At 39.5% G+C, this 8,140-nt stretch overlaps 1 non-coding gene across 1 annotated transcript; it reads left to right on the forward strand.

Moving 5' to 3' along the window:
• The first annotated feature begins 7,542 nt into the window (after positions 1-7,542).
• Positions 7,543-7,646, forward strand: LOC112719349 (small nucleolar RNA R71). Its single transcript, XR_003161653.1, has one exon. It is a non-coding gene; the product is annotated as a small nucleolar RNA R71 (small nucleolar RNA).
• The last annotated feature ends 494 nt before the right edge of the window (positions 7,647-8,140 follow it).

Consider the following 8,140-nt stretch of genomic DNA (forward strand, 5'->3'; position numbering starts at 1 on the left):
AGTTGCATTCACATTCATAGGTTGTATTGCATGAGTCTTGCATTTTTCCTACTCATTTATTTGGTCTCCTTGAGTTTAGCATGAGGACATGCTAATGTTTAAGTGTGGGGAGGTTGATAAACCATTATTTTATGGTTTATATTGTATTTAATTGAGTGGTTTTATCAAGCTTTTCACCCACTTATTCATATGATTTGCATGATTGTACAATTCCTTCCCAGTTTAGTTCTATGATTGAAAACATGCTTTTTTGGTCTTAATTTAGCTAATCTTAATCCTCTCCTATTACCATTTGATGCCTTGATCAATGTGTTAAGTGTTTCAGGCTTCATAGGGCAGGAATGGCTTAGAGAATAAAGAGGAAGCGTGCAAAAATAGAAGGAACACAAGGAATTGAAGAGATAACCAGCGAGACGTCATGCGGTCGCATGGCTCACGCGACCACGTGAAATGGAAGAAATCAGAGTGACGCGATCGCATGCCTGACGCGATCGCGTGCCTGACGCGATCGCGTGCCTGACGCGACCGCGCAGATTGGAAACTACACGAACGACGCGAATGCGTGGACGACGCGCACGCGTGATACGAAAAACGCTGAGTGACGCGATCGTGTGGACGACGCGGACGCGTGACGTGCGTGATCTGCAGAATTATAAAAGTCACTGGCAGAGATTCTCGGCCGGATTTCAACCCAGTTTTTAGCCCAGAAACACATATTAAAGCCAGGGAACATGCAGAGACTCATCAGGCTTTTGATAATTCACAATTTTAGATCTTAGATGTAGTTTTTAGAGAGAGAGGTTCTCTCCTCTCTCTTATGATTTAGCATTAGGATTTCTATTAGGATTAGGATTGTTTCTTCATATCAGGTTCAATAATTTATGTTTCTCTTCTACTTTTATTTACTCTGATATTTTTATTTGTGTTTGATTGATGTTGCCCAATTGGCTGATGATATTGTCCATGTTAGAATTGACATTTTTATTTAATATAATTTGAGGTATTTCAGATTTATATGTTATAGATGCTTTGGATTTATCCAATTTATTTTCATTCAAGTAGATTTTATTCCCTTTTGGCTTTGGTTGATTAATTGGTAAATCTTGAGTTATCAAACTCATTGTTGACTGAAAATTAGAATTCTTCAAGAATTAATTCGAGATCCAATAATTCTAACTTTTCCCAAGGAAAGACTCAAATTTTGAGGATTCGAATTAATTCATCCACTTAACTTACCTTCATAGTTAGAGGTTAACAAAGTGGGAGAAAAATCCAATTCTCATCACAATTGATAAGGATACTATGATAGGACTTCTAATTTCTCATATCTTGCCAAGAGTTTATTTTACAGTCATTTATTTATTTTACTTGTCATTTATTTTATTTGTTCCTCATTCTCAAAACCCCCAATTTACAAACTCATAACCAATAATAAGAATATACCTCCCTGCAATTCCTTGAGAAGACGACCCGAGGTTTAAATACTTCGGTTATCAATTTATTTAGGGGTTTGTTACTTGTGACAACCAAAACGTTTGTAAGAAAGGACTTTTGTTGGTCTGGAAGCTATACTTGCAATGGGAATTTATTCTGAATTCTAGACCACGCAAAATTTCTCTCTTAAATGCCGCCATCAATTCTAGCTTATATCACGAAGACTCTGATCTCATGGAATGGAAGGCTCGGTTGTCAAGCGAGGGCAACCATGCGTCGTGCATCAGGAATCCAAGAGATACACACTCTAGATTTCGCTTGTAGAACGGAAGTGGTTGTCAGGCACGCGTTCATAGGGACGGATGATAATGAGTGTCACAGATCATCACATCCATCAGGTTGAAGTACGAATGGTATCTTAGAACAGGAATAAATCGAATTGAATAGAAAATAGTAGTAATTGCATTAAAACTTGAGGTACAGCAGAGCTCCACACCCTTAATCTATGGTGTGTAGAAACTCCACTATTGAAAATACATAAGTGATGAAGGTTCAGCCATGGCCGAATGGCCAGCCCCCAAAACGTGATCACAGGATCAAAAATACAATCTAGGATGAAAATACAATAGTAAAAGGTCCTATTTATACTAGACTAGCTACTATGGTTTACAGAAATAAGTAATTGATGCAGAAATCCACTTCCGAGGCCCACTTGGTGTGTGCTTAGGCTGAGCTTGAGCTTTACACGAGCTGAGGCTTCTATTGGAGTTGAACGCCAAGTTGTAACGTGTTTTTGGCATTCAACTCTGGTTCATGACGTGTTTCTGGCGTTTGACTCCAAAATGCAGCATGGAACTGGCGTTGAGCGCCAGTTTACGTCATCTAATCTCCAATAAAGTATAAACTATTATATATTGATGGAAAGCTCTAGATGTCTACTTTCCAACGCCGTTGAGAACGCGCCATTTGGAGTTTTGTAGCTTCAGAAAATTCATTTCGAGTGCAGGGAGATCAGAATCCAACAGCATCAACAGTCCTTTGTCAGCCTTTTATCAAAGTTTTGCTCAGGTCCCTCAATTTCTGCCAGAAAATACCTGAAATCACAAAAAAACACACAAACTCATAGTAAAGTCCAGAAATGTGAACTTAGCATAAAAACTAATGAAAACATCCCTAAAAGTAGCTAGATTATACTAAATACTATCTAAAAACAATGCCAAAAAGCGTATAAATTATCCGTTCATCACAGCACCAAACTTAAATTGTTGCTTGTCCCCAAGCAACTGAAAATCAATTAGGATAAAAAGAAGAGAATATACTATAATTCCTAAAATATCAATGAATATTAAATCTAATTAGATGAGCGGGACTTGTAGCTTTTTGCTTCTGAACAGTTTTGGCATCTCACTTTCTCCTTTGAAGTTTAGAATGATTGGTATCTATAGGAACTTAGAATTTCATATGGTGTTATTGATTCTCCTAGTTAAGTTTGTTGATTCTTGAACACAGCTACTTTTATGAGTCTTGGCCGTGGCCCTAAGAACTTTGTTTTCCAGTACTACCACCAGATACATAAATGCCACAGACACATGATTGGGTGAACCTTTTCAGATTGTGACTCAGCTTTGCTAAAGTCCCCAGTTAGAGGTGTCCAGAGCTCTTAAGCACACTCTTTTTGCTTTGGATCATGACTTTAACCACTCAGTCTCAAGCTTTTCACTTGGACCTGCATGCCACAAGCACATGGTTAGGGACAGCTTGATTTAGCCGCTTAGGCTTGGATTTTATTTCCTTGGTCCCTCCTATCCATTAATGCTCAAAGCCTTGGATCGTTTTTACCCTTGCCTTTTGGTTTTAAGGGCTATTGGCTTTTTCTTCTTGCTTTTTCTTTTTCTTTCTATTTGTTTTGCGCCATTTCTTTTTTTTTCGCAAGCTTTTTCTTTTTCACTGCTTTTTCTTGATTCAAGAATCAATTTTATGATTTTTCAGATTATCATTAGCATTTCTCTTTATTCATCATTCTTTCAAGATCCAACAATTTTAACATTCATAAACAACAGGATCAAAAATATGCACTATTCAAGCATTCATTCAGAAAACAAAAACTATTATCATCACATCAATATAATTAAACTAAATTCAAGGATAATTTTGAAATTCATGTACTTCTTGTTCTTTTGAATTAGAAACATTTTTCATTTAAGAGAGGTGAAGGATTTATGGAATTATTCATAGCCTTAAGATATAGTTACTACATACTAATGATCATGAAGTAGAGGCACAAAACATAAACACACATATAGCATAGAAACCGAAAAATAGAAAAAAAATTATAAGAACAAGGAATGAGTCCACCTTAGTGATGGTGGCGCTTTCTTCTTGAAGAACCAATGATGTCCTTGAGTTCTTCTATGTCTCTTCCTTGCCTTTGTTGCTCCTCCCTCATTGCTCTTTGATCTTCTCTAATTTCATGGAGAATGATGGAGTGCTCTTGATGTTCCACCCTTAATTGATCCATATTATAACTCAAGTCTTCTAGAGAAGTGTGAGTTGTTCCCAATAGTTGTTGGGAGGAAAGTGCATCCCTTAAGGCATCTCCGGGATTTCATGGTGATGAGCTTCCTCATGCGTCTCTTGGGTTCCATGAGTAGGCTCTCTTGTTTGCTCCATCCTTTTCTTAGTGATGGGCTTGTCCTCCTCAATGGGGATGTCTCCTTCTATGATAACTCCAGCTGAGTAACATAGATGGCAAATAAGATGAGGAAAAGCTAGCCTTGCCAAGGTAGAGGGCTTTTCGGCTATTTTGTAGAATTCAAGGGAGATTACTTCATGAACTTCTACTTCCTCTCCATTCATGATGCTATGAATCATGATGGCCTGATCTATAGTAACTTTAGATCGGTTGCTAGTGGGGATGATGGAGCGTTGGATGAACTCCAACCATCCACTAGCCACAGGCTTGAGGTCCAGTCTTCTTAATTGAACCGGCTTGCCTTTGGAGTCTCTTTTCCATTGAGCTCCTTCAACACATATGTCCATAAGGACTTGGTCTAATATTTGATCAAAGTTGACCCTTCTTGTGTAGGGGTGTACATCTCCTTGCATCATGGGCAAGTTGAATGCCAACCTCACATTTTCCGGACTAAAATCTAAGTATTTCCCCCGAACCATTGTAAGATAGTTCTTTGGATTCAGGTTCATACTTTGATCATGGTTCCTAGTGATCCATGCATTGGCATAGAACTCTTGAACCATCAAGATTCTGACTTGTTGAATGGGGTTGGTCAGATCTTCCCAACCTCTTCTTTGAATCTCATGTCGGATCTCTGGATACTCATTTTCTTGAGCTTAAAAGGGACCTCAGGGATCACCTTCTTCTTGGCCACAACATCATAGAAATGGTCTTGATGGGCTTTGGAGATGAATCTCTCCATCTCCCATGACTCGGAGGTGGAAGCTTTTGTCTTCCCTTTCCCTTTTTTAGAGGTTTCTCCTGTCTTAGGTGCCATTAATGGTTATGGAAAAACATAAAGCTATGATTTTACCACACCAAACTTAAAATATTGCTCGCCCTCAAGAAAGAGAAGAAAGAAAAGAAGAAGAAGAAGAAAAAATATGGAGAAGATTGATGGGGAGGTGTATTCGGCCAAGGTATAGAAGAGTGGGGTTGTGTTGTGTGAAAATGAAAGAGAATGGAGGGGTTTATATAGTGAGGGGAAAGGGAGTAGGTTCAACTATTTAGGGTGGGTTTGGGTGGGAAAGAAATTTTGAATTTTGAAGGTAGGTGGGGTTTATGGGAAAGAGTGGATGGATGTGAGTGGTGAATGGGGTAAATTGGGAAGAGAGATTGAGGTGATTGGTGAAGGGTTTTTGGGAAAGAGTGTTTATGGGGAAGAGAGGATTAATGTTGAGAAGAGGAGAGAAGGTGAGTTGAGGTAGGTGGGGATCCTGTGGGGTCCATAGATCTTGAGATGATCCTGTGGGGTCCACAGATCCTGAGGTGTCAAGAATTTACATCCCTGCAGCAATTAGGCGTCTAAAACGCCTTTACATGCAATTCTGGCGTTTAAACGCCGATGTGATGCTCGTTTTGGGCGTTCAACGCCCAATTGCATCATGTTTCTGGCGTTGAATGCCAGTTCCATGCTTGTTTCTGGCGTTCAACGCCAGATCCATGCTCTGTTCTGGCGTTGAATGCCAGCCAGATGCTCCTTACTGGCGTTTAAACGCCAGTAAGTCCTTCCTCCAGGGTGTGATTTTTTTCTGCTGTTTTTGATTCTGTTTTTAATTTTTGTATATTTTTTTGTGACTCCACATGATCATGAACCTAATAAAACATAAAAAAATAATAAAAGAAAAATAAAACTAGATAAATAAAAATTGGGTTGCCTCCCAATAAGCGCTTCTATAATGTCAATAGCTTGACAGTGGGCTCTCATAGAGCCTCACAGGTGATCAGGTCAATGTTGTAGACTCCCAACACCAAACTTAGAATTTGGTTGTGGCCTCTCAACACCAAACTTAGAGTTTGATTGTGGGGATTCTATTTGACTCTGTACTGAGAGAAGCTTTTCATGCTTCCTCTCCATTATTACAGAAGAACACCCTTGAGTCTTAAACACAAGGTAGTCCCCATTCAATTGAAGGACTAATTCTCCTCTGTTAACATCTATCACAGCTCCTACTGTGGCTAGGAAAGATCTTTCAAGGATGATGCATTCATCCTCCTCCTTCCTAGTATCTAAGATTATGAAATCAGCAGGGATGTAAAGGCCTTCAACCTTTACCAACACGTCCTCTACCAATCCAAAAGCTTGTCTTACTGACTTGTCTGCCATTTGCAATGAAAATATGGCAGGTTGTACCTCAATGATCCCCAGCTTCTCCATTATATAGAGTGGCATAAGATTTATGCCTGACCCTAGGTCACATAGAGCTTTTTCAAAGATCATGGTGCCTATGGTGCAGGGTATTACGAATTTGCCAGGATCTTGTCTCTTTTGAGGTAAAGTTTACTGAACCCAGGTATCTAGTTCACTGATGAGCAAGGGAGGTTTACCTTCCCAAGTCTCATTACCAAATAACTTGGCATTCTGCTTCATGATAGCTCCTAAATATTAAGCAACTTACTCTCCAGTTACATCTTCATCCTCTTCAGAGGAAGAATAGTCTTCAGAGCTCATGAATGGCAGAAGGAGGTTTAATGGGATCTCTATGGTCTCTATATGAGCCTCAGATTCCCTTGGGTCTTCAATAGGGAGCTCCTTCTTGCTTGAGAGACGTCCCATGAGGTCTTCCTCATTGGGATTCACGTCCTCTCCTTCCTCTCTAGGTTCGGCCATATTGATTATATCAATGGCCTTGCACTCTCTTTTTGGATTCTCTTCAGTATTGCTTGGGATAGTACTTGGAGGAGTTTCAGTGATTTTCTTACTCAACTGGCCCACTTGTGCCTCTAGATTTCTAATGGAGGACCTTGTTTCACTCATGAAACTTAAAGTGGCCTTAGACAGATCAGAGACTAAGTTTGCTAAGTTAGAGGTGCTCTGTTCAGAATTCTCTGTCTGTTGCTGAGAAGATGATGGATAAGGCTTGATCTTGCTGAGCCTATTTCTTCCACCATTATTAAAGCCTTGTTGAGCCTTTTGTTGATCCTTCCATGATAAATTTGGATGATTTGTCCATGATGAATTATAGGTGTTTCCATAACGTTCACCCATATAATTTACCTCTGCTATTTCAGGGTTCTCAAGATCATAAGCTTCTTCTTCAGAAGATGCCTCTTTAGTACTGTTGGAAGCATTTTGCCATCCATTCAGACTTTGAGAAATCATGTTGATTTGCTGAGTCAACATTTTGTTCTGAGCCAATATGGCATTCAGAGCATCAATTTCAAGAACTCCTTTCCTTTGAGGCGTCCCATTATTCACGAAATTCCTCTCAGAAGTGTACATGAACTAGTTATTTGCAACCATGTCAATAAGTTCTTGAGCTTCTGCAGGCATTTTCTTTAGGTGAATAGATCCACCTGCAGAATGGTCCAGTGACATCTTAGAGAACTCAGATAGACCATAATAGAATATATCTATCATGGTCCATTCTGAAAACATGTCAGAAGGACATCTTTTGGTCATCTGCTTGTATCTTTCCCAAGCTTCATAGAGGGATTCACCATCTTTTTGTTTGAAGGTCTGAACATCCACTCTAAGCTTGTTCAGCCTTTGAGGAGGAAAGAACTTAGCCAAGAAGGTCGTGACCAGCTTATCCCAAGAGTCCAGGCTATCTTTAGGCTGAGAGTTCAACCATGCTCTATCTCTATCTCTTACAACAAAAGGGAAAAGCATGAGCCTGTAGACTTCAGGATCTACTCCATTAGTCTTAACAGTCTCACAGATCTGCAAGAACTCAGTCAAGAACTGGTAGGGATCGTCTGATGGAAGTCCATGAAACTTGCAGTTCTGTTGCATTAGAGAAACTAATTGAGGTTTCAACTCAAAATTGTTTGCTCCAATGGCAGGAATTGAGATGCTTCTTCCATCAAACTTGGAAGTAGGTGTAGTATAATCACCAAACATCCTCCTTGCATTATTGTTGTTGTGTTTGGCTGCCATCTGCTTTTCTTGTTCAAAAATTTTAGCAAGGTTGTCTCTGGATTTTTGTAATTTAGCTTCGCTTAGTTTCCTCTTCAGAGTCCTTTCAGGTTCTG

The sequence above is a fragment of the Arachis hypogaea genome, chromosome 10 (genome assembly GCF_003086295.3).
Source record: "Arachis hypogaea cultivar Tifrunner chromosome 10, arahy.Tifrunner.gnm2.J5K5, whole genome shotgun sequence".
In the NCBI taxonomy this organism is placed as follows: Eukaryota; Viridiplantae; Streptophyta; class Magnoliopsida; order Fabales; family Fabaceae; genus Arachis; species Arachis hypogaea.